Source organism: Chaetura pelagica, unplaced genomic scaffold (genome assembly GCF_000747805.2).
Source record: "Chaetura pelagica isolate M959 unplaced genomic scaffold, ChaPel_1.0 scaffold328, whole genome shotgun sequence".
Classification (NCBI taxonomy): Eukaryota; Metazoa; Chordata; class Aves; order Apodiformes; family Apodidae; genus Chaetura; species Chaetura pelagica.
The window spans coordinates 846,361-871,891 of NW_009954216.1; positions in this window are offsets into that span (position 1 = coordinate 846,361).

A 25,531-nucleotide genomic window follows, 5' to 3' on the forward strand; every position below is an offset into this window, starting at 1 on the left:
AGCAGCAGCAGGACCAGCGCTGCTTACAGGATGAAACACCCAGGGTATGAACCAAGCACATTCCTGCTACTGCACATGCCAAACTGTGCTTTTCCACACCTTTACAAAATATTAAAAAAACCCAAACAAAAGAGGAAAGGCACTGCTAAAAGTACATGATTTGTACAGCAGGACCAGCCCTGCTTACAGGATGAAACACCCAGGGTATGAACCAAGCACATTCCTGCTACTGCACATGCCAAACTGTGCTTTTCCACACCTTTACAAAATATTAAAAAAACCCAAACAAAAGAGGAAAGGCACTGCTAAAAGTACATGATTTGTACAGCAGGACCAGCCCTGCTTACAGGATGAAACACCCAGGGTATGAACCAAGCACATTCCTGCTACTGCACATGCCAAACTGTGCTTTTCCACACCTTTACAAAATATTAAAAAAACCCAAACAAAAGAGGAAAGGCACTGCTAAAAGTACATGATTTGTACAGCAATGTGAGGTCAGCTCCTAAATTAAGAAATACCAAAAAATACAATGACTTCCACTCAGCCTCAGCAAAGACATTCTAATTACACGAGCACATGGGACTTTTTCTGCTTTATTATTTCTCTCAGTGCATAAGACAAAAGGGTAAAATTAAGGCTGTTCAGGCAACCTGAATTCTGACATTTAGAGAGGCGGTGAACTTCTCAGGTGAGGAAACACTTAATACCTAATCTGTGGGAATAATATATGAACCATTTATGCATGAGGATAAGTGTACACATATTTGACAGTACATCTTGATATACTGTATATATATAAATGCCAAATTCTGCCTTTGACAAAACAGACCAGGTCTTTTAGCTCCACTGACATGGGCAGAAAGGGGCCAGAGGAAACAATTCAGTCCTAAATGCTTTCCCTGTTGGCTTTACACACTCACTGGAGCCCTGCTATTTATATGCATGAATGATTTATTTCTCTATTACCAGTTACCTCCTTTGATTAAATATATTAGTGCCTTTTAAGTTCTTTCAAGGCTACAATCATTTTAAAATTAAATGATCCTTCAAGTACCCTTTGGGAACTGTACACTAAACTGACATTTCCATAATGCAAAAAAATTGCAGTTGTGCTCATTTGATTTAATTAAACTGTGCTCTTTATCACGTAAACCAAATGGGAGAATATTAACCATGTTTGGATTTTTTACTTCTAGAAAATTAGTAAAATAGAATACTGGAGATTCTTCATTGTCATGGTCAAATTTGGTGTGTATTCAGTTGACAGCTTAAACTGTTACATTACACCAGCTGTAATTCCATCTGTCTTCAGCACAGGTCCCCAAAAGAACATTCCTGCCTTTTCCCCTGCTAATGGCTGATTATGTCCAAGTAGGAAACTGTTTAAAAACTCTTCTCCCTTTATGCTTTGTAAAAGATCTGAATTTAAATGGCACATTTAAGGCACTCAGTTTTCTGTCTCTTTGGAGCCCGGTTAGCGACAGCAGCTCTGCTTTTGAAGAGCACACAAAAATACTTCTGGCCAGAAAGAAAGAAGTTATAAAAAGAGGAAGATAAAAGCAATTTCAAGTCCCAAACCTACAGAATCCCCTCTGTCCTGGTCTATTCTTTAGAACTAAGCCTCATTTTGCAAATCAAAGGACCAGCTGCTAAACTTGCCTTAAAAAACAGAGGTACGTGGTGAATGCAAAGCTAAGAAATTCCAAGGGATGCTGGCCCTGCTATCAATCAGTGTCCCCACCTCTGGACCAGACACTGTCCCCCATCACTGGGTCGATGGCCAGAGCCTAAACCTCCTGAGGAGGCCCTGCCTGCCAAACACCAACGTCTTCACCCTCCAGAAGGTGGTTCAGCCTGTCCAAAGGATGCTCTGCCCGTCAGGGTGCAGGAGGCTGGCAGCAGCTCACAGCCCTGCACAGCCACCCCAGAGGGCTACTGAGGTCTGTTGGAGTCACCTTTGGGGCTGCACATGTTGTAGCATAGCAAAAAAAGCCAAGCACACCCAGTCCTTAGAGAAAGCAGTGTGCATCCTCTCACATGAAATTACAAAACAGGAGGAGAAATTATTTTTGAGCAAAACTTGAACAAATTTTGAAATTTCACATGGAAAGCTTAGAAGTAAATTTAAAAAAAAATAAACCCTTGAAATATTTTGAGCTTTCATTAGTGCTTAAAAACATGCCTTCCTAAGTGAAAAGACATTTCAAATTGTATCAGTAATTCTGTCTGTATGTTTTACTTCCCTTTGTGATCTAAATGGCTGCTGCTCTGTAAAACTTATCCTCGGCAATTAATACATCAAGCAGAGAATCACTCAACTTATTTCCCCAAAAGAGGGTTTGGCAGCTCTGGGTTGCAGTGGGAGCTCTTGCCACATGCTGAGCCTGTAGGTCTCAGCCCTCTTGAAGTTACTAAGCAGCATTGCCCAAAGATGTTACAAAATTAAGGTGAAAGTCATTTAGTTAAAATGAACATGCCACTTCATCCACCCAAAGACAACGTACATTACACCTGATACAAATCTCTGCTTTCAAGCCCAAAACAACAGGTGTTTTGGTGATAAAAGTCAAGACAAAAGTGCTAAAGCCTTTCACATACTTTCTCCAATTTCTACAGCAACAGAGCTCTGACAGAGGGCTTCTGACTGCTCAATTTGATGGCCAGACAAACTTATAAAAGCTGAAGTGCCGAGTTTCCTAGGGAAAGGCATAATGAAATAAATGCACTCATGAATATGGATGGCAGGAGGCTGCCATCTGTTCCCCACTAACAGCTTCTCTTAAAACAAGTTTCAAATATTTCGGCAGAGAAGTTGTGTCTTTATTCCCATGTATAAAATTAGACCTTGAATTTTCACCATCTCCGGTCATTAAGTGCTATTGTTATGGAAATGTGGGGGGTTCTTTCCTCAGTGATAATCAAACAATTGAGTGATAATTTAGTTTTATAAAGTTCAGGTGGAGATTTCAGCATGTCTGTGTAGAAGCTTCAAAATATTGATAGTCAGTGCACACGGTGCATAATGTAAATATAACTTGCTGTTCTCCTTCAGAGAAAGAAGAGCCTAAGATGTGCTGCCCCCATTTGTTTCCTACATCCATCTGATTTCCTTTTTGTTCTGAGGGAAAACATCATAGGGCATTTTCATTCACTACTCATTAAGTCAGTGCTGGCGTAGACCCTGATTTGCACCGGGGGAGAGGGGCAGGAGCTGAGGAGCTGCTCTCCCACCAACCCTGGGCAGAGGTGGGGCTGATCCAGGAGCTCACCTGCAGCCCAGGATGCCTCTGGAATTTGCCAGGAAAGCTGAGTGAATCCCAGGCTGCATTTATTTATCTGTGCTTGCAGGTCCCACTCCATCCCCTGGTACTGCACGGGGGGGAAGCCAAGCCTGCACCAGGCTGTCAAGGACAAACCTGCTTTCCCTTAGCATCAAACATTTCCACTTGTTATATTTATTCTTGCGGACCACACAGCAAACCTGCAGTGCAAGGGCTGGAGGGTCCCTGCAGAGCCTTGCAGGGAGTGAGAGGTGATGGTGGCCAACAGTAAGCAAGCAGCTCAGCCCCCCTCAGGACACCATAGCCAGAGCTCTGGTTTTGAGGGATACCAAGAGTTTCCCTGAGAACCAAGGGAGAACAAGAAATATCCACTTTGAAGTTACACCTGCAGAATAACCAGGAAACAAGAGGGCTGGGCAGGCCTGGTGTCAGAGCAGGCATGAGATGACACCCCAGGCAGGGCCACCATGGCACAAGCAACCAGGTTTGGTACAGAGTGGCACTTTGAGAGGAGCTCTGAGCAGCAGAAGCTGAGATGTGGGAACAGAAAACCCAAATCACTGTAAATCACAAGCTGCATGGTAACAGCACAGAGCTGAAGTCTCTCAGAGGGAATATATATCTGAAGTACATTGCTGTCTGTCACTCTGATCAAAATTAATAGTCAGATCATTGCTTACTTAGAGCAATGATGAGGCTGAGACATCCCAGATGAACAAAAATCTGACTGACACAAAAGAAGTTAGTCTGTAAGAACATGCTGGCACTGGTCAAGTGGGGTGATTCTCCACCTCTATTCTGCTCTGCTAAGACCCCACCTGGGGTACCGTGTCCTGCCCAAGCAGGGGTTTGGAACTAGATGATCTTTAAGGTCTCTTCCAATCCAAACCAACTGGTAATTGTGTGATTCTATGAAAGGTGTTGACACAGAGCTCTGCTCCTGGAGGGACTCACCAGCCTGGCTAGTGTCACCACCTGTCCCCAGCACGGCCCTGAGCTGGCACAGGATTCTGGCACATCAGCACCACAAGCCACCAACCCCACTCCCCAGGGCCGGCCACAACCACTGACAGCACCAGAATGATGTTCAGGAACTGAAATTTGATGGGATACAGGAGGTGTCTTGTGCTGAACGCTGCAAACAAATACATAAATAAATCCAGGGCTTTGTTGAATCCTTCAGACTCATAACCCAAAACATACCTTTCCATTTCAGCCTGTTTGAAGTATTTATGCATCTGCTTTGAAAAATATTTCAACACAAACCTAAACGTAAAGATGTAGGTAAAAGAATTTAAACTTCATATTACTTAAATAGTCAGGATTTTTCTAAATAAACCTAAAAAATCCAAAGCTTGGCCAGACCTTTCAGTTTCACTGAAGTGAAGTTTTGGTCACAAAACATGCCACAACAGGACTTTGCCTCTAGGCAGTGAGAGCAAGGTGTGATGGCAAAGGACACGCTCTGAAATGCAACAAGGTTATTTCAGACACAAGTAACAGGAGTGTGCCAACTCTCCTTCCAGCCCAGCCACACCACTCTTGAAGCTCTGCTGAAAGAATCACTCTCTGAGCACAAAGAGACTCTGACAAACCCGAGACAGGCCCCCAGGCTCTGGGGGGCACAGCACCAGAGCCCCTCGGCTGAAGTTGCTAATTAGCTGAGCTGCCCAGAACTAACATGCACAGCAAGTTGCTTCCCCAGCCCCGTGGCAGGTTTGATCCATTTATTGCCCCATCCCTGCTCTTCAATTAAAAGGTAGGAGTGGGGCTCTGAGGCACCGCCCGCAGCTGCGCGAGCTGAGCTGTGCAGCTCATTAGAGAGCTCGACTCCATAATTACACAGAACATTAACCCTAATGCTGTTATCGTCTCCCCCCTGGAAGCCTGGCTGGCTGGTTTATAACTGCAAGCAGGGAAGTGCCTGCTGGAAAGGCTGGGCTGGCTCCCTCACCTCCTCATCCCCAGCCCCGCTCACATGGGGAGACAGAGAAAAGATGGGGCTGGTTTCTGGGACTGATTTCCTAAAGTCACTTCCTGCAGCTCATCCTAAGCCTGGGCAGCCTGGGCAGGTTACATCTAAACAGCTCTTCCCTTTGAATCCCAAATTTGGGCATTTATGCCCAACCTGCTCATCCTCTTCCATTCAAAGGTACAGATTATTAAATTTGCATAATAACTATCTACAACTAATTATCCACATTTGTTCATGGAAACAGGCACTTTCTGTAGGGCTTAAAATTACCATAAACTGTGCATAAGAATCAAGAAAACACCGATTTATCTTATTAATGGTGGCAAGGAGTTTATGTGTTAATTAGCAGTTTATTACTTGAGAAAGGCATTAAAGTGCTCGAAGGACCAGTTCACTTGACAACCTCCAAGGGTTTTTGAGGATGCTGCAGGGCAGGGCTGATGGAGAAGAAAACCAGAAGCTCCAAGAGCCACTGGTGACCGAAGGGAGCGCAGGGGGAGTTGCTTGCCATCCTGGCAATTTCTATTTGGCACAACAGGTCAAACAGAAATCTGTGGGGACACTGCAGAGCTGCAGAAACCTGTGCCAAAGATATTAAATGGGACAGTTGAAAATGAGCAAGATAAAAGTAACAGCTTTACAAAGAAAAAAGCCAAACTCAACATAAGAGCAGCGGTGTGTACATGAGCTTGGCAAGCAGCCCATTCATAGGAAATCAGCAGCAAGATTTGCTTTCTGCATTTTTTAACATGCTTTTGGACACATTTCTAGCAAGGTCCAGAACTCAAATGTCTTGATGGTATTCTTAGCACTCTAAGTGCTGCATAAGCACAGGCTAAAAAGCCCTTCCCTGCTAGAAGCTGTCATAGAGTGCTTCCCATAATACTCATTGATGCTTAATTTTCTTCAGCAGCAGGTGGTACAATTTCTGTATCTGCAAATGATAAACATTCAAATTGAGATTTTTCTCACTAATAGCTACTGTATAACTATAAAGTGTTGCTGGTCCTACACATTTTTAACACCTTCAGCAAAACCTCAAGTAAGATTTTGTGCTTAAGAAAAAGATGTTCCCACAAACCTCCCAGGGAGCTGTTCACTCTGGGAAAAGATTGCAATAACACAGCCTTTCAAATATAGAGCCATTGTTTCTTCCTATGCTCCAGAGACACTGTCCTGTATTTTTACTAATGGGATTGCCAAAGGCACTTTGGCTACATGGATGCTCAGTGAGAACTGGACAAACTCCACAGATATTTGCAGCTAAAAACAGGAATTCAAGTGAGATTTCATTGCCCCTTGTGCCACCAGCAGTGCCCAGTGCTTTGGTACCAGGTTCCTGACCTCAGGATGAATGCTGGGGCAGTTTGGAGGGATTCAGGGGTCAAGGGCTGTACAGTGGGGCAGAAGAAGTCCAGCTCTGTGCTGGTGCAGGCAGGACCACACCAGGTTTGCTTTCCAGAAGGAAAGAATTAGGCTCTGCTGCTTCATACCAGGAAGCAGAAAGGGGGGGGGAAAAAAAAAAAAAAAAAAAAAGGTCTACACATCAAACTCATCCCCCAAATCTTTCCTTCTTCCAAGAAAAACTGCAAGAATACAAAGAACAAATGAGAAACAGATTGCAATAAAGTCAGTTTTCATTTAAGAGACCCCCAGAACCTTTACTTTGTACTGGTACAAAGAACAGAAATGTAAAACCCAAACCAAAAAAAATAATTTGCTGCTTCTCCTTCAAAGCAGGTTGATAGGAAGTTGATAGGAAGGGTCTGCTTTCCAACAGGCACTCACGAGTGGCACCCAATTCCACAGAAAGGTTCACTACACATTCCCCTCTGCTATGGATTTTGCACCCATTTTCTGTTGTAAAGCCATGGAATCTGGTTCACATAAAAGAAACTGTGTGACTATAAATATTTATTAAATGATGGCATGATGGATTCAGTAAGAGCATGGATTTAATAATTCCTTTTTGTCAACTATTTCATTACATTCTTAGTAAAGAAATTTCTAGGTTTGAAGCATATTTTAAGGAACTAATTTTGCCTTAGTGATCCTGAAGAGTTGTAGTGTAATTGCCAGGTAATCTAGTCATTGTACATATTTTTGTTCTTAATTTTCCCAAGCACAATTTGAACCTTTCAGAGAGATAACAAAAAAAAGGAACAGTAAAGGCATCTTCTACAGCCCATCAGGTGAGATTCTCATCACACACCAACCCCATGCAGCTAAAAATTAAATTGCAAAACCTGTCTCAGCTGCTCTCCAAAACTGTTTTCCATGTCAATAAAGTAGCAAGTCATAAATAAATAATAATGTGCAATGGCCAGAAGTGTCCCTGCTTTGCTGCAATCTGTTGGAATTATTCTCCTGGCTGTATGTGAAGGCATAACACTTAGGCTTTATTCCCTCCCACAAGCACACTATCATCTCCCTCTCCTTTCAGCTTTCTGAAAGTGGTGTCCTCTGGTTTCTCCCAGGCCCAGGGATGCAGGCTGACACCATCATCATCCATGGCCTCATTTTCTGTCAAGGGCTCCTGAACCCCAGCAGGTGCTGCACACACCTGATGGCCACACGCTCTCATACAAGATCCCTCATCTTTGCTACCCACCTACCCAAATGCCCACATGCCAGGGAGGCAAATGGAGCAACAGCTCCTTGGTTTAATGCAAAAAAATAAAATAGCTTTTTAAAATGCAAACCAAGCATTCATCATACCCTTTTTGGGTGGGGTTTTCCTAGGGAATAGTGGTCACCCAGGTTTGGGGTGGCTGAGCACCCACAACCCTGAGCAAAGAAACCCAGTGTTTTTCCACAGACGGCCAAGTACTTCTTGCAAAGAACATTTTTAGCCAGAAGGTTGATTTTGATCTCAAAGACCAAAGAAACATCAAAAGGAAATAGCTGTGGGTACACACTAGTGCTTAGAACAAGCACGGGCTCATGAATAGTGGTTTATAAATATTTAGTATAAATATTGCACCCCCCTGTGCAGGCTACGCTAATAGCTCATCTTACCCCTGCTCTTCCCACCTCCCAGCCCTGCAGACATTCACTGCCAGTGGACCTTGAGCTTCACCACCAGGCTGAAGCTCATGTGCAGTGAACTGCTCCAGGTTGCCTCTCTTCCACTAACTTCTTTCTGTGTCTACCTGCAGTTTTGCTGTTGAGACTGGGCTGTGAAATCACTTTTATAAGGGATTTTAAAAGTTAGCACTGGGTGTGTGAGGCAGGGGGAGACTGAGGCTGTCAGCAAGAGCAAGATGCTTGATGGAAAAATTATCAACAGCCCAGGATGAAACCAAAAGGACAGCTCTTAAAAAGGGTTATTATCACTTCTGAGCAAAACATGAAACAGTAAAACAAAACAAAAAGAAAACCTGAAAGAGTGAATCTTTAATGCACAAGGCTTTACACAAGGTTCCCATTAAGGATTTCTCACAGCATGCAAAATTAATTTTTATTTATCTTCTACATTTTTTGCTTAGAAGAAACCAAAAAATGGAGGGAGGGGTGTGTATAATTTCATTTAAACATCCACTGTTTCAGGATAGAACTCACTAGCTTTGAAAAACTGTTTGCAGTCATGTTCTCCAAGTTCCCTTTTAAATATCTGCATTATTTCTAATCTCACCCTGAGAACACGTTTGTAAATCTCCTCAATGACTGGAATTTGCAGTCTTCTCACCCTCAGCTTACAGAATGACTGTATCAAATAGCTGCTCTGCCCAGCTAGATTTTAAAAGCAAGTTTATAAAATGAGCATCCACTGACAATCTAATATGTCTATAAAAGAAAATGTTTCTGTTTTCCAAACAGTGCTGGAAAAATCCTGAAACTTTTAAAGTACTAGGAGATGTGACAGGAGCAATAGGTTTCTGTTAAAAGCTAAATCCAAAAGAAGGAAAATATTAGAAGAAAAACTGTGCATATATAATGTAGTTTTTGTAGTCAGGAGCTTTCATGAGATGCAGAGGTTTGACTCAGTGTTGTAATTAAAATGTTCTGTAACAGCAGTAATTACCACATCAGGTGAGGTACAATGGGTTGCAGCACATACCTACAACGTGACTGTTATTCAAAAGTTTCTTTTCAGTTTTTATACCTTTTGCAGGCTTTAAGCAAATTCCTACTGCAGAGCATGGACTTTTCAAGTGGGACAAGGTGCAGCAGCCCTAGTGCCTTCACAGAATATACTGGTGCTTTCATTAGCTTTTCTGTCCCTGCACTCCAGAGAGCTTAATGACTTGCAGAGAAGAGACCAACAGCATTTTCACAGAATGCAGCTTTTTTAAGAGAGTTAATTATAATGACCAAAGTGATCAAATTAAAACCCATCTGGGCACACCTCAGTCTTGGCAGCAGCTCTGAGTGTTTTGGACGGTGTGAGGTGTTGGGCAAAGGTTCCACCCCCAGCCCTGCCACACCACTGAGCATCTCCAACTTCAGACACAAACAAATGCTGGAAAACTCCTGGAAATCAACCCAGAACATCCCTACTGCTGCTGAGCTGACAAAGCCCCTTCCCTTCACAAATTGGTTTGAGGTGCATTGACCTTAGGGGGCTATCATTGTTTTGGGGGTGGAAGAGTGGGGCACTAAAACCTATATTAAACTGAAGTAATATAAAGCATCAAATTACTCCTGAAATTCAAATAATTCTGTGGTCTGGAGATTCTGCAGAGCACTTTGAGTACTGCAGGAACATGAATTCTCTCTTGTATCAAACCCTGATGTCATGTCTGGGAAAACACTAAACCCTGTCAATTCTCACCACTCAGCCCTTTGCAAACCCTTCCAGCAACAAAATAAACCCTCTCACTTTGGAAAGGGGCAATAAAGATGATGGATACTTTTTGGAATCTATTTTTGATGTGCCCATAAACATTCCCCCAATAGCTTATCACAGTTGATGGGGAGTTTTGCAAAGCCAATTGCTGTTGACTGAAAATATCTGAATTTTCTTCCCAGTATGCTTTAGAGAAGGAATTATTTATATTTGAACTGCACTTTCCTGTGATAACAAAATACACATATTTGCCATAGTTGATGGCATCAAAGACACACCATTAATGAGCTTTTAAGAAATCCTGTTTTAGTCCCTCTTAATCCTAGTCCCTTCCTCCAGGGAGGCCACACACAGCTCTGGACACTTATCTGACAGTTTATTTTCCCCTACATACCCAGATAATTAAATCACTACCAAATTCAAGGCAAGACTTGAGGTATCACCACCTGCTTTCCTCTCTGCAGACCTAAGGACCATGCCACAACCAGGATGTTCCCAAAGGCAAATAACCCAGTCCTGAATTCTCTGTCTCCTTGCTAAAGACTACAGGAATGATGTCATGTGGTTTTAACACAGGTCTAATTTGGCAGCTGCTTTTGGTTGGGTTTGTTTGTTTTGGGTTTGTTTTTTTTAATATTATATTTTTTAAATTTGCACTGTAATCTTTACACCTCTAACAAAAATAACTGTAGACAGAGAAACAAACATAACCAGGTTTTGATGTTCAAGAGGCACTTTAGAAGAAGAAATAGGTGTATCCACTAGAAATACCATCATTTGTAGCAGTACTTGGATTTCTGGGGGTGAAACACAAGTGAAAAGCAGCAGCAGGACATTGAAAAATGTTTTTGAGCAACCTTCACTACAGCCTGTGCGTGTTCAGAAGGAAAAGACAAGTTCACAGACCAATAAAAGCATCATCTCCCAGCCCTTCCCTCCAGATCATCCCCTCGCTGGAAGGAGCATGGTCAGCACACGCAGCTGTGACAGGCTGGACCACTCCTTCCTCAGGGCTCCCTACCCTGAGATGGAGAGCTGGCCCTCACCTGGGCAGAAATGTGCATTCCTTTTCCCTGAGGAAGAGTCACAGATTGAATTCCTGGCACTTGGAATTTTACCATGCCTTTAACTGCTCCTTTCCTTGCTTTCAGAAGCTGGGTTTAGTCAGTAACATGAAAGGCAAGCACTCTGCTGTCACTGAGCAACCTAAAATGGGGTTTGGAACAAAGATCTTTATTTCTAGAACCATTCACTAGTGGTGGCTGACAAGGACTGGGGTGTTTGGGGACAGCACAAGCCCCAGCCCCTGTTGCTGCTGATCCTCTCCAGGGCTGTACTCAGGGCTGCTTCATGGTCTGTAGCATTTTACCCTCACTTAAAACATCTCAACTTTACAATAAAGAGCAAAAGGAACAAAAAGAAAATGTTGATGAGAAGATAACAAATTGGCATAATTTTGTGACTGTGGTTCAGCTAATTTACTATAGTCTGCTTAAAGCTAGGAGGCTGGTGACAGCAGAGAAGAGCTCTTTTCATGCCTTTACATATAGATGCTATCAGCTGTTCTTCCTTTTACAGAACATCCTTGAAGCTCTCCAGGTCTCTATTTTTGTGGCAGTGCCAAGCACGGAGCAGAAAGCCCTGCTGAGCCTTTGCAGGTGGAGGAGCCTGAAGCACAGCACAAAGGCTGCTCCAGGCAGCCCTGCCACTGGCTTTGGCTGGTGCCTCCTGTTCCCTCAGCTTCCTCATCCATAATCCAAACTGACAATACCCAAGACAAGATCGACTGAAAGGCACAACTGCTGCATGCCTCAGGCTGTGCCCAGCTCTGCTGCAGCCCCTTTCTCCACCAGAAGAAGGGAGAAGGACAATTTCACATCTTCCATCTAGGCATGGACACTGGCTCCCTCCAGGTCCTGTCCTGCCTCACCCACCAGGTGGGAGAGCCCAGAGCTTCTGCTGACTACAGTGGATCTTCCTCTTGCCTAAGCTAGGACACACTTAATTGCTGCCAGCTTTAATTACTGTTCCAGCTTCCCAAAGGGCTTTCAACCTATTTCAGTTTTCACATTTCATTCCTACCAGTTCATTGCTGCTCTGCCATGTGCATTGGTGGATACAGAAGCTCCTCAGCACCTCCAGGCTGGAGCAGAAAAGCAGGGAATTCACATAAAAGTGAATGAAGTTGAACCTCGTTAAACTGGAAATCTGTGTGAGCTGTCTGCTCACCACCATGGATGAATACAGCTGTAATAGGCAGTATAAAACCAAGCAGCCATCATAAATTTGCCATTGATCATGTGCTGGAAACAAATGCTGCTGCACACTTACCTGCCTGGTTCTGCTTGTGTCCTCCTGTCACCAGACACACAAGGTCAACGTGCTCACCTGTATTCCTGCTAAACCAGGAGACCCTGGACAAAAATTACCATGGGCAGGAGAGTATGAAACAAAAAGTGAAAAATGAAGAAGGGAACTAAATTACACAACAATTACAACAGCTAAAAAGTCAGATTTATCTTCTCAATATTCTTCTTAAGGAAATAGATTCAAGATGACTTTTACCTCTTCAGTCCCATTAACTAAACTGAACTGTTCAAAGAGCAATGAGAGAATGTTAAATAAATGTCATAATGTGACAGAGCTAAAATGTGAACTCTAACTGCAAGGCACTGCCTCTAATCCAAGCCTAATATTCCAATTCAGAGCATTATTAATTCTCCAGCCAAGTTTCTCCTACTGTTTCAGAAAAGCAATTTTTGCTCATGCATCTTTAACAATTCCTGTTAAGGATGATCCAAGAGATGCAGTATGTGATTAATTTATCACAAATAAGTTTAAGTTTAGGAGTTTGTATCTAGAACACCTTCACTAGTAAGCATTAGGTCACTGCATTTTGCCAAGTCATAATAAATGTTACTTTCAGGATAAAGTTTTCCCACATGCATATCTAGATACACTTCATGGGCAACACATTTTATTGTTGGACTCATTTTATAATGAAACAGTGTCAGATGTAAGCTGCCCAAAACACTGAGCTCTGACATCAGTTTATATGCTTTATATGTGAGTCTAGTTAATTCTGTTATGAGAAATACTGGAGTCATCTGGCTTCACTATGAATGAAAGCAGGAAGTTTTAGGGTGAGATACCCGGAGTGCCTCAACCATCTTACTGCTGGATCTGACTGTGACTTTAGTGCAGCACCTTTGGTGGTGGTGAAGTCATGCCAACACTATGTTCTGTGAACAAACAGTTTCATCAGCCAAGAGAATGGTAAAACCTCCCTGATTTCCATGTCCACACCACCAGTTTCTGGCCAACTGCTAATGCTCATTAGTTATCTCTCTCTGGCAGCCAAGACCAAGCCCCGTGGAGAATGACCATTCTTGGAAGATTTCTACCACTGGCCTGTCAAGGTTTTAGCTTTATCTACAATGGGACTGGAAAATGCACTTTTTAATCTTTGCAATTAAGAGCCAAATAGGAAAAAAAATAATGGAATTAAGTGCTTGGACCAGAACCTGGGAAGAGGCACCAGAGCAGGACAACACAGTCACAAAGCCAAGCCTGGTGCACAATACAAGTGAGCATATTTACTGTCAGAAGTGTTAACAAGTCTATTCCCAAACACCACTTTATTCTGCAGTTATATAATTTCATTAGTGGGGTTTTACATGTCAATTAACTCCTGTAATTGAGAGACAACTTGGCAACCCTTTGAGACGATGCCCTGTGTCCCCTTGTACAGATGACCCAGCCCAAGAACAGCTTTCCCAGCAACCAGCATCCATCACAAACATGATCCTGTTTTAAATGCAGAGCAGGAAGCAGTTTCCATTACCACAACATTAGTCAGGACATGTGCAAGTTGCCTTTAGTGAAGTCTTCATTAAGTAGGATCCAAGCCCCTGGGAAATCAATAGGAGTCTTGCTATTGACTTTGGTGGGCGCTGGATGAGGCTCATGGTGTCAGTGCCACAATGGAACAGAGTGAGAACCATTTCATCAAGCCCACTATATATTGCTTAAATTAATCTGCACATCATAATTATGAGTATCTGCAGAGAACTCCACTCATTCTTGTCTCCTTTAACTCTTGGACACATTTTCCTTGGTTAAAACATGTAAAACCATTACAGATTTCAGAGGTGCAGCCAAATCCCAGGCTGGCACACAGTACAGTTCTCATCCAGGGTCTCCTGATGCCACTGTTCAAAAGCCACCTAAACATAACACCTGAAAGAAATCACAGGTCCAGAATTGGACAGCTTACACTTTAGTCTTACCTCCTATTCACTTTTGCCCTTCAAAAGAACTCAGCCCTGGGGAGCTGACAAATAAAGATAAATTACCCTTCTGCAGCGTTCTCTCTAACTAAGCCATTGTAGTGATTAAACCAATCTTAGAAGCCAAATTCAGCTTTGATAGCTAAAATTGGGTGGATGTTTTTTGCCTTTTTACAAATACAAATCCCACAGCTTCCTGGTGTAAAGGGTTGAATTCAAGAAATTTATCTGGTTTAGCATTCTGGGGAAGTCAACAACATGTTCATTTTAATGAACTCAGTCACATGTAGTAGGTAATTTACAGATTACTATACAATTTACTGAGGCATCTCTAAATATCATTATGCATATACAAATACATAAATTTATTCCCTTGCCTGACCTGTCCAGGCATCCCTATCTCCAAACCAAGACAAATGCAGGCAGGTCCCTTAGGGACAGGCATCATGGGGACCCCAGATGAGGACCCATACATAGTATTAAGGACACCAACACCACTACACCACAGCATTCATTCCTCTTCCTCTTAGTTTAATAAAATCTGCAGAATAACTGAAAATATTTTAAAAAAGACAAACTGTCAGAAGTTCCAACTGGTTTAGCAAGAAGACAGAGATAGCTTGATCACAGTATGTCACCCTGATTATTTTCAGAACAAAATAGCAATGGATGGTTCTTCAATCTCACACTGAAAGGTTCAAGAGGAATAAATGACTGGATGCTGACAAATTAAAATGAGAACTTCTAAACGAATACCAAGCTGAGGAACAGCTTCTAACAAACTTGTTAGAAAAAGAGTAAAACTGCTTCAGCCCAAACACTGATTTTCCATCCTTTGCCCACAGATAAGCAACTGGCTACTGAGTTGACAAGTGCAGCGAAAGCCTTAATTAGAGCAGAAGCCTCCAGCATGAATCAGCCAGCAAATTACACATAAGCTGCCATAGCCAGATGTTTACTGCATCTGCTTTTCTACCACCAAGTCTCAGGAAGCCCAGACTTGTGTGTGTTGTTCTCTCCAAACAAGTATATGACCTAAATATACTGAAGAACACTAAGACAGACAACACATCCATAAGCAAAATATTTCTAAAACAAAATAAAACCACCTGATGTTCAAGAAACAAAGTGAATGTGAACTACCAGATGCATTATTGTCAGAGCATCCTGCTGTCCTACTGACATGTCCAAGACCACACAGGAGGGCAGATCATTCACTCCCAGGATTCAGGACCATTCTTCTCACACTTGATTTGGACAGATGTTAAAGCTGATCCAAAGCCCACAACATTGATTTGGGCCCATGGTTTCTGCAGAACAAATGCCAGTTTTAATTCTGGAATTTTCAGATTCCAGCAGCACAGATTCACTTTAATGCCAGGGGGGAAAGAAGTACCTATATGCAGAACCATTTTAAGAAGAAGAAAAAACAGAAATTGTACATTTGCATGCTTCATTAAGAATGAAATGCAGCAAGGTTTAGGAGCCCTATGAGTAAAACAAGGAGGCTCCTTGTATTTCTGAAAATCACAATTTTGTCCAAGCAGTGAAAAATAGATGCTGTGCTCACAGTCTGAAGTCTGGTAAGAGACAAGTGTAATTATCCTCACTTTTAGCCTGAATTCTGTTGCACTGAAGAGACCATGGTATATAGAGAAAAATATATTAGAAAGAGGATGTTAACCCTGCACACTTTTGCCCATTCCAATAATTCTTGTAACTCATTAGGTAAGCTCTACTGCATTACTGCTGGTAATTAGGTTCAGAGTTGGTGTCACTATGTAATGGGTTATTGATCACTCAAGTTCTCAAGGAACTTCATAGTTCCTGGAGTTGGGGGAAAAAAAAACGAAACCCCACATAATGACTGTTAGTCTCAATATATTTTAATTACATACTACAAGTCCTGTTACACTTCCCAATCCTAAGCTTTCATTTCTCCCCAGCAACCATTTTATTTTAAGTTTTCCTCCAACTTTTTTTTTTTGTCCACTTGGCCTGGGGATTATACTTTCACCTGCCCTAGGATTCTTGGGAAGCTATTTTTATTTTTAATCATGTTTTTTATAAGAGGCAGAGCATATGCCCGAGGATGCCAAAACAGGCTGTGTGATGGTGTCAGCTGCCAGAGCCACAGCAGTGGTCTGCAGGTCCATTTTCCATGCATGCATCTGCTGCTTTCTTGTCCCTGCTTTATTTGTACTAATTTTAGATGGACACAGCTCCTTGGATGCCAGCAGCATGAACTCTCCATTTCTGTTTGCAGGAGGACACACTGTGCTGAGCATGGAGGACACAAGGCCTCCAAGACTGCTGAACACCCACCAGCACATGGCATGACCATACTGGAGAGTCAGCAAGAGAACATTGCCCCAGGCCTGGAACCCCCTGGGATCCAGCAATGGAATATCCCCCCAGGCCTGGAACCCCTGGGCACCACTGTCCAATCCTCTCCTCAGTGCCAGGACAGGATGCCAGGGAGCCAGCAGACAGACCTGGTCCGAGGGTTGTGAGCTCAGCACCTGCCCCTTGGGCTCAACCCATTTTAAAAGCTAAAAATTAAAATGGCAGCAGCTGGCCAGGCTTCCCCACAACATCCACCCATCAAAGCTCCAACTTCTCACCAGCCCGAAGCCTGCAATCATTCCCAAAAAGTGAGTCAAACCACTGTGATCTATTGCATTCAGGAATGGGTCTGGGGCCCTTTCCAAAGTCACCATAAATCTTTGCCTATTGTATGTTATTACAGACTGCAATAGTGTGAAATGATCACTATATTTAATTAACATGTTATAAATTGCCAGTTAATTATTCTGCAACTTTCAAGACATAGCTCTGTTTAAGCAGAACCACTCTTGCCTACCAGGACTCAATCTAAGCCATGGAAGAGGGGGAAGATGCCACCCTAGTGCCCTTCAGACCTGGGAGAAGATGCTGCAAGGATGCAGAAATCAATTAAGTGCTGGAGGATGACAGGAATAAGCACAATTAAGGACTAAAAAAATAATTTTAAAAAGTCCCCAAAGAGGTTTAAAAGCTTTTCCTCATTCCCCAGCAGACTGCAATTGATACCTGACATCAGGGTTGGCAGGGGTGGGCATGAGGAGCTGCTTTTGGAGGGAGAGGTTTCGCCTTAAGTGAAGGATTTTGGTTTCCCAGTACAACAATTCAATATTGCTTCATTCTAATTGCATTCAAATATTTATGCCAGACCTGCAAGATGCCAAGATGCTAACAATAAAAGGAAAGAAGAAAGCTGTTTAACTGCTACCAGAATGTGCCCATCCAGGAAGGCTGGGAGCATTGGGCAGGTGGCAACTGCGCATTAAGCAAATCAAAATGTTATTTTTTTTGTCAGCTTAATGGAAAAGCCAAAGGGCTTTTTGTTCTTTAATGCTGCTATGACTCTTTCTCTATTTTAAAATGCTGTATATAATTAGAAGCAAGCACATTTAATCTTGCTGTTTGACTGGGGCCCAAGCTGGCGGAAAGCAGGCAGGTAACATGTGTCCAAACCACCCCAGAGCCTGGGGCACGGCTGCAATTCCTCCTCCCAGACCACATCTCCCGCAGCAGAATCCAGCAGGCCAACAGGAACCACCACTCACAACACCCTGTTACCTGCATTGACCCTGCAAAAACCTGAGCTGGGGGGGAGATGAAAGTCATGTTAGGTTTTTCTATTCACTTCATACAGCACCGATGGGGAGAAGCAGATCAATAAGCCTGCAAAGGGGGGGGCAGCTCCTGGGCACTGACAGCTCCCCCCACTGAAGCTCTGAATAGCTGAGGAGACAGGGTAATGTCTTGGGCAAAGGTTTATCCCTTCAGACTTGCACTACCACAAAATAAGAACAGTCTTTTTAAGGCACAGGGCCATAACTGCAGCCATAAATATCAAGCCGTGCTTTTATAGCCAGGGCTATGAATGTTCAACCAGCCAGAAACAGCAGGAAAAAAAAATAATAAATCCCTCTCCTACTTCATTCCCTCCATGTCTCTCTGACTGGGGCACGGCTGCAATTCCTCCTCCCAGACCACATCTCCCGCAGCAGAATCCAGCAGGCCAACAGGAACCACCACTCACAACACCCTGTTACCTGCATTGACCCTGCAAAAACCTGAGCTGGGGGGGAGATGAAAGTCATGTTAGGTTTTTCTATTCACTTCATACAGCACTGATGGGGAGAAGCAGATCAATAAGCCTGGGGGGGCAGCTCCTGGGCACTGACAGCTCCCCCCACTGAAGCTCTGAATAGCTGAGGAGACAGGGTAATATCTTGGGCAAAGGTTTATCCCTTCAGACTTGCACTACCACAAAATAAGAACAGTCTTTTTAAGGCACAGGGCCATAACTGCAGCCATAAATATCAAGCCGTGCTTTTATAGCCAGGGCTATGAATGTTCAACCAGCCAGAAACAGCAGGAAAAAAAAATAATAAATCCCTCTCCTACTTCATTCCCTCCATGTCTCTCTGAGATTTCTACACTACCATCCTGCAGCCCAAGGGCTTCCCATGCCATAGCAGTCCTGCTGCAGCCCAGACACACACTAAAACCACAAATACTTATTCAAATTCAATGAAACCTCTGACGAGATCAATTTTTTGATTGTTTCAAGCAGCAGTTGTGCCTTGTCTGAGCTTTTGTGCATGTAGCCATCCAGCCCAGTTCTTAACTCAAAACTGTAAGAGATAAGGAATGTATTTTCTCAGAGAGGAGAAAAAGTAATTTGTGAGCTTCATTAGAAAGACTTTTCCCCTTTTTTAAATAAGGTATCTCGACTTCAGTCTGATTCAAGCCAAATTGTGGCACACACATATCTAGACACATCTTTAAATAACAAGGCAAACCTGGGCATTCCTTCTGCAGCACAAATATTTAATTTCAAACAAAATACTTTATACATTCACTGTAATGCTAAAAAGATCATTAAGTTGCAGGTCTTCTCTGGAAATACCTATTTGTAATAAGTCAGAACTCACTTCTCTGAAGTTATCCAGGTAAGTATTTAAGATGTGCAATTTAAAACACTAATTTACATTTGTTAATTCAAGGTTGCTCAAACTATTATGAAAATTTCAAAGAGAAAGAAGAACTGAATAGCTTAAAAATATCCTTTGAAAACAAAGATATTCCTTGCCTGCAGGATTTTCTTCCCTTAATCAGCCCACATAGATGAGTTGTCATTTCTATCTAGTTCACTAGCAAATATGCTTTAGTTATTAAATATTAAATCAGAGAGAACAGAGATTCAATTCACAAAAATACAGCTCAATCTTCCAAATTGCTACTTTCATAAATTATGTTGTGAACATATTTTGATAAAAAGAGGGTTATTTAAAGATGCAACCAAGTCTGATGATAAATGAGACCTTGTTTCAAGTCTGCAAGTTTTAACTCAATAAATAAGAGAGAAATCAATCTCGATGGTGCACTTTCCTTTCTTAATTTTATTACGTTGGTTGTTTTTTTTACTTTTCCTTTCAAGAAAGATGCCTACAATAAGAAATGGTGTTTGCTGTACATAGAGATTTTAATATAATACCCAGAGAGGAAAGAGCTATCTGGTTGAATGGAGTAACACAGAAAAAGAGAGCAAAATTTATTGTAAATCTTGTACTAAGTAGGACTGAGCAAATAATTCATCATGAATAATTCCGTTAACACATGTAGCCTCTGTTATACTCACAAGTAATTTCTAAACAAATAATGATGTCCTTACTTTCCTTTTAGTTATTTGACTTATTCAAAACCTTCATTCTTTTAGAAATAACTGCTCCAGTGATGGACTGTTCCCCAACGAAACCACGTTTCTTTTTTTTAATTTAACCTGGAAAAACCTCAGTGTTTCTGCTCAAGTAACACCTTCTCATGAGATAAAGCAAAGCAGAAAGAATGTTACCATTCCTTCCACAAAACTAACAGTTCTCACCTCAATAAAAGGGCACTTAACTTTTGGTTTTACACAGGCTTTTTACTCACATTATTGCAATCAAACTTAATTCACTCCCTGCTAGTTGAACTGGCACTCGTTTCAGGTTGAAGTGATATCAAATAATAGCCCCTTTCAAGTGAATTGCTGAGTGAAGGTGCAAATCACCTCCTGTTTAAAGCAGATTTCCATTCGGCCAGCACTGTGGAGCTCACACACTCAGCCACCCAACGACGTCGTTAAACTTTAAATGGGTTCATTTATTTCACAAGTTCATCACCCAAATGAAAATGCCAGTTTCTCATAATATTGTTCTAACTATCATAATTACTCTCTAACTTACAGTTACACTGAATACTAAAACTTAAATAACAAATGTCTTCCCTTAATTAGCCAATACGCTGATCATTTCATTTTCATTTTGGGCCACAAGATAAAAGAAGCATCTCTATGATGTTTCCAGTTTGCTCCAATAAACTGTATCAAAATGGCCTTCTAGGAGACACATAAATCTCTAGTTTGAGTCCTTTTGCCAAAATACATAGATAAATGAAATGTTAATTTATTTTGCCCCAAATGTGATATTAATTCTGTTTTAATTCCACATTTACTGAAACACTTGGTTTCAAAAGCTCTGACTCAAGTCTAGGACAACATTTACATTATGCTTTGCAGGAAGGAAAGGAGCAAAGAAAGGACTACAAGAATAAATCCAGTGGGAATGGAGGATGAAACAACAGATATTGGCAGAGAGACAAGCTGACACAGATCCCACCAATATGGAGATGCTAACAAAGCTCATGCTCTCTGCTCTCCCTGCCACATGCTCTGCTCCCTGCTACTCATTTGAAATGCTTTGCACCTTGTATAGTTATCACCTCAAGATCCGCTCATTTTCCATTCAAACTTACTAATTTCCAATCTACAGGACTTCACTATTAAATGAGCTGTTTTCCTTTATTTAAAAAAACCAACAACTCTTCCTCCATGACTCTTACTCCCACTTATAGTCAGCCTGTCCCCTCTCAGCCTCCACATTATCAGGCTAACAAGACAAGTTCCTGTAATACACTTCTGCAGGAAAGTTCCTACTCTCATCTTACCATTCCAGAAGCCCTTTTCTCATCCAAATAAAAAACTTCATCTTTTGGAATTTAATTCCTGGAACCACAGGACACATTCCAGGTGAGGGCACAGCAAGGCCTTGCAAAGCAGCTGCGACCTTGTCCCATCCTTCCTAAAAATGCTTTGCTTAATGCATCCTAACAAATACATAAATCACAGGCTTCACAGGTGGGTCACATACCTCACCCATCCTACAAACAATCATTGTAAGTCAGATCTTTTTCCCCTTCCCATTATTCCTAGATGACAAGTCCCCAGGTGACAGTAAAGTGTTGCTACAAACACTATTTTGCATTTTCTGCTATCCAGTTTCCTCGTTCCTCTGGTACCCTAATCAATACTGTCACCTGATTCTGCCTGTATCACATATAGACTTCCTCAGTATTGCTAACTCCACTTTTGCAAGCTGAGGGAGCACCTACCCCAGCAGCTCCCCAGGACACAGGATGCAGCAGTTGCCCCTTCAGCCAGCTCCATCTCTCCTTTACAGTTTTAATATTAATCACCATCTTATCAACTTCAAATAATAATTTCCTCTGTGTCAGACACTCTGCTTAACTCTAGACAGATCACATCCAACCACTATTGTTGTATAAATTTAAAAAAAGGTCTTTTGTGGGAGAAAAAGATCCTAGATTGCAACACAATAACAATAATAATGTATTTCACATCACTGCAAATTTGCCTCTGTAACCATGACTCTCTCCTTCTGCCTCTCCAACACCCTTCACATCCCTGGCCTGGAGCTGCCATCCCCTCCTGCACATGTGGACTCATTAAAAACACAGGAATTACACTTGAAATTTGTGGGGCAACTCTCAATGGGGACACCATGGCGATTGCCTGGGCTGCCTAATGATGTTCTATTGAGCACTCAAGGCCCTTATCCTGCCTTGGATATTGTATTCCCACCATCCTCTGCTGGTTTCCACCAAGGAGCCCATCTTCACCCTCAGGTGCACCTTCATCCCCATTAAAGACTGAGATATCCTCGCTCCCTGGCCTGGGGAGTAAGGATGTACACAAGGCAAAATACAATTATTAGTATCTCCAAACAGCCTAACCTGGGTTTTCAATTGACATGGAAGGACAACTCCAGGGCAGAAAGGGAATTGAGATATCTAGAGACAAAGTAATAAGGGGGAAACCCCCAGGGCACAAGCTCAGGCTGTGGGCAGCAGAGTAGGGAGCTCTGTTGGAGGCAGCCCCACAGCCAGCAGGATGGAACCTGCTCCTTTGGCCACAGAGCATCTGTATTCAGAAAAGGGAAGCAACTGCTGAATCTGCTTGAGAATACTTCCCTTGCTTCCCTAATACACCCAAACAAATAGAAACTGCAAACCTGAGGAATAACCAGAAACGTGCATAATAACATTTGGAAAACTCCTGAGGATGCCACAGGTCAAAAGCAAGTGCTATTTAGTATGTCTACTTTGAAACCATTTCTTACTGAAGCATTAATTTATCACATAAAATCCACAAATAAAGAGGATTTGTAAAGGTCATACAATAGAATATTTCTGACCTGAGCCATTACTGTACCTATTTGATCTTTTCTAATAACAAGGTGAGTCTCTGAATGTTTAGAGGAAAAAAAGAGTGGAAGTCAGCATAGCAGCTGATAGCTGCAGAGGCAAAAATAGAGAAAAACAATCAATACAGATATTCACTGGGGTCACAAAGATGTTGGGAAATGCCACAGAGTGAGATTCCTGCACCTGTAAGCAATTCTTGAAGATGTGGCTGTGAAGAAAGTGCCATATGGTGAAACTCAATCTGTAATACCCTGCTACGTTGAAAGCAAAGCTTTGTAAACAGATTCACATGCTGCAAGTTCAGCTAAGGTAAGAGAGGCTTAAAGGTCAACCTGGAGGGCATAAATTGGGGTTTTGTAACTGATGCTGGGAGATCAGAGGAAGGAGAGATTTAGAGAAGCCTGAGGAAGTTAATCTGCTGCAGATGGCTCAGCTGCTGCAGGCAGAGGCAGCATCTCCAGTGCTGGGCTAACTGGCCACAGCTCTACAGAATGGGATCCTGCTGGCAAGTTCACTGGGAAGCAGCCAGTGTTTGTGTGTGCACCCAGCACCCAAAATGGGGCACAGAAAGCCCACAGCCCTGCACTTCTTGGGGAGACAGTCTGATGTCTAGGGAAAAACCATTCAAGCAGCAACAGGCCTACCAAGGTTATGTTATTTCCTTTGCCATTTCTCCAGTGTTTGCAGATGAGCCAGCAGCAGAGCTGAGCAGAGCTGCACCACACTGCCTGAGCAGAGCTGTCTTACAGCACCAAGACTCAGTATTTTGCTGCAGGACCAGGAGCATCAGTGCCTGCATCTCCAAGGGACCTCCACCATGGAGACACACCAGTTCCAGACCCCTCTGCTTACACAAACTGATCCCAGTTTTGTTTTCCCCACACACACAGCTGAAAACCCCATGTGCATATTGAGACACTTCAAAACATTCATCCTCAGCCACAAGGCAGCAGCTCCCTTCTCGCCCCTGACAGCACAGCCCGGCCCTTGCTGCACCCCTCAGTGACAGCAAGAGCCTGCACCTTTTCCCAGAGCCCCACAGCCTCATGTTCCTTCTTCCTGGAAGAGGATCAGTATTTATGATCCAGCCTTAACCACTGCTCAGTGCCTTCCAGTGCCTCTACCCCACGTTGCCAGCAGGGAGCAAGGATACCAGAATCAGTAACTGAACTTTCTGTGCTGCAAAGACTTACACATTTGAAAAGTTTTAAATTTAAAAAAAAATATATATATATTTGAGAGTCCTTTTCTCACAGAGAGTGGGATACATTTGATAACTCCTCTCTGTTGGCCAGGTGTGCAGGGGGGCAGTGCTCCCATCAAACCCTGTAGTGCTGAATAATTCACTGTTTGACCTACAGAGGACTGCACATGCCATGCTGAGAAACACAGACAAGCTGGGAGATGACAGATCTGCTGTTCTCTGGCAGCCTAACACAGATGTTACATATCTTGGTTTTCTTCCCAGCTGAGGAGAAAAAAAGACAGGGAAGCTGCTCCTTCCATACCTGGGAGCTTTTCTCCAGAAGAACAGCAGAAGCAGCCTCCACAGTCATTATTAATGTTTCAAACTTTGGCAAAGATAACCCAGCAAAAATTAATGTCATTTAAAAATAAATGTAAAGCTATGCCTTTCGGGAAGCATTAAACCCCAAGTTACATTTGGAACTCACAATTTAACACCACAATCTCAAGGGCTGTTGGTTGTCACCTGCTAAGGGACGGCACAATGAACAGGTCACCCTGCATCAACAAGACTGGTGAGACCTGAAACTCTGTGTCACACCCAAGGTTATGTGAATGCAGAAGCAGTAGGATTTCTCTGCTGGGTTTTTGTTCTTGTTTTTATTTCTCTTGCTTCAGACTCCCTGTGAATCACATGATGACTGCAAAATGCTGTCAAAATAAATGACAAATTAGCACCATTTTGGAGAATGAGGAAAAAAAAAAAACTTAATGGGAGAAAAATTAAGTAATGGTCACTTAGTTCCTTAACATCAATGTTCCCAGCTTTAATTAGGATCCAGGGAAATCAAATGTAAGCCCATCTGTTTACAGGCTCCAAAAAGATGAAAACCTTTCAAAAATCACATAAATAATCAATCCCCAGGCTGCCAGCACTTTACTGAGTTCCTCCCCACAGGTTTCAGTATATGTCAGTATTGCAGGCATCAAATTTGTCTTAAAAAAGACATTTTGCAGAAAGTTAGGTTAATTCATTTAACAATTTAGTACATCAGGGAAGTATGATTATTTATAAAAACAGCATTCCCTACTCTCTGCACACACTGGAATTCCAGCAGTCCCAGGCAGCAGTGCTGCTGGCAGCCAGGAGCAGGGTTTTATTTGAGCTCAGAGCTGAGCAGGGACACCCTCAAAAGCCCCATCCAGGCTCCAAGAGGTCAAAGAACATGAGTTGCAGGGGAGTGGGAGCAGAACCTCTACACAAGCACAGCTGGACATCACCCCAACACTATATATAGAGACCCTACAGACTCCACTGTCAAAAAGGTACCACAGATCCTAGGAAAGACATGGACCTGCTGGACTAGGTCCAAAGGAGGCAACAAAAATGAATAACAATTCTGAGTGATTGATC